Here is a 2,054-nt window from a genome sequence, read left to right as displayed (position 1 = left end):
TCATATTTACATCGTGCACGTAGTCTGGAGAAGGTCATGTAACGATCGTAACCCCCTAGTAATTTGTATAATTTGTGAGATTCTTTTTTCATTGAAATAAGATTAATTAGGCTGCCAGAGACCCATTTTGGGAAGGTAGAATTGCGAAAGCTACGTACTGGAACCCACTCCCGGATACAGTCTTGAAGAATTTTCTGTAGTAAATCTGCTGATTCGTTAGTCGATTTAGAATTAAGGGCATCGGACCAATCTATGTCTTCTAAGTAATGAGATATCATCTCATAATTAGCAGCTTTAAAGTCGTAGAACATGTGCTGGGCGTTGAGCATAGGGAGATCAGATGGAGAGGGACAGGAGATAGTGAGGGCCGGGTGGTACAAGTCACATGGAACCAAGGGATCGGCAGCCTGAGATACTTGGGTGGATGCGTTGTTGGTGAAGATTAAATCAAGAACGGACCCGGTGTTATTATAAATTTGGTTCTTTTGAGTAAAGTGAAGCAAACTAAAATGATCCCCAACAATTCGAACCTTATCATTAATCCTACCAGTGTAGATAAAACCAGAATCCCCACTGGTCCAAGATACGTTGGGCAAATTATAGTCACCACAAACCAGACCAAAATTAAAGGCATTAGTTCCCCAGGCCTGGTCAACAGACTCAAGGTGACCTTCGTAAACCGAGGGGTTTAACCCTGGAGGTAAGTAAACTCCAACTAAAAAAACGGAGAGACCACTAGGAAGAGTGAACCGAACAAAGACTTGTTCACATTTATCATAAAGAGAAGTAATTAAGACTGGTCTAAGCTTTTTGTTGACTGCAATTAATACTCCCCCCCCCCCCCCCCCGTCGACAATTACTTGTTAGAACATTCCTGTCACACCTAAAGATTAAATATTCATCGAATCCTAATTCGGCATTTGAAATGTCATTAGAGAGCCAGGTTTCTGTTAAAACGTATGCATCGTAGGAAGATAAAATAAAGTTAGTGTGGAGATTCAAAAGTTTAGTACGGAGGCCGCGAACATTTTGGTAATAAATTTGAACATTATAGTGTGGACTGGGTAAAATATTAGAATTATTGGACATAGAGATTAACGGGGATACATTTTTAGCTATAATATTATTAAAATCAGAGAAAAAAGAGTTAAAGGTGGACTTAGTATAACGACAAAAAGTACAATTAGAATTATTTAGACAAAATGCATGCAAACCAGAGTTCAGATCATGAACTAGTGAATAGGCTGGGTGGTATTTGGACGATGGTTGCTTCCTCTGGGGTTCGTGTTTTTTGGAACAGCTTTAACTACAGTAGGAACTCCATTGACAAACGAGATTGTAAGATTGGTAGAGCCTGCGTCCTTTTTCTGCTCCAGATCAATATGCGCTTGACGTAAAAGATCGCGTTCTAGTGTAGTCTTGTCACGTACTACGCGAAAACCAGGTGTGGGTGATACTCCATTTCGAATCTGGGAGTTAAACTTGTAGATGAGTTGTGATGCATCATTCTTGGACTGACAGATGATTTTGAGAGGTCTTGGTTTTTTCGCAGTGCTATTCCCAAGGCGTATTAGCTTTGGTTCAGTGGGAACAGGGATAGAAATACTATTAAGAAGATTGCTTAAGGTGTGTAAGTCCTCTTCGGATCTTAGTGCAGCGGTGTTGGCACTTGACTCAGGCACACCATAGGCGATTGAATTAAATTCAATTTTCGACCGTTCAGTGGACTCACGAAAAATCACTGACGATAAATCGCTAGGATGGACCGGCCGTGATTCGAGAAGGTCAATTCTTGTTCGGAGATCTGAAATTTCGGCCCGAAAAGCAGCATTCTCGGTGGCAAGATCTGCCACTTTGGAGGTTAAACCGGAGATACTTGTACGGAGTTCTTGAAACTGTGACAATTGGGATGTAGAGAGTGAATTAATGGCTTTGAGAATGTCGTCATTGGTAGACATTTTCAAAGACTGTGACCGCGTATTAACAGGCTTTGTGTTAGGTGTTGTGGGCATAGTGACTTGGATAAGTGTAATAATTAATCAGGTATCCAGCGC

The sequence above is a fragment of the Acyrthosiphon pisum genome, unplaced genomic scaffold, assembly GCF_005508785.2.
Source record: "Acyrthosiphon pisum isolate AL4f unplaced genomic scaffold, pea_aphid_22Mar2018_4r6ur Scaffold_21874;HRSCAF=25144, whole genome shotgun sequence".
NCBI lineage: Eukaryota > Metazoa > Arthropoda > Insecta > Hemiptera > Aphididae > Acyrthosiphon > Acyrthosiphon pisum.
The sequence above is the reverse complement of the archived record's forward strand: the minus strand, read 5'-3'. Positions refer to the sequence as shown.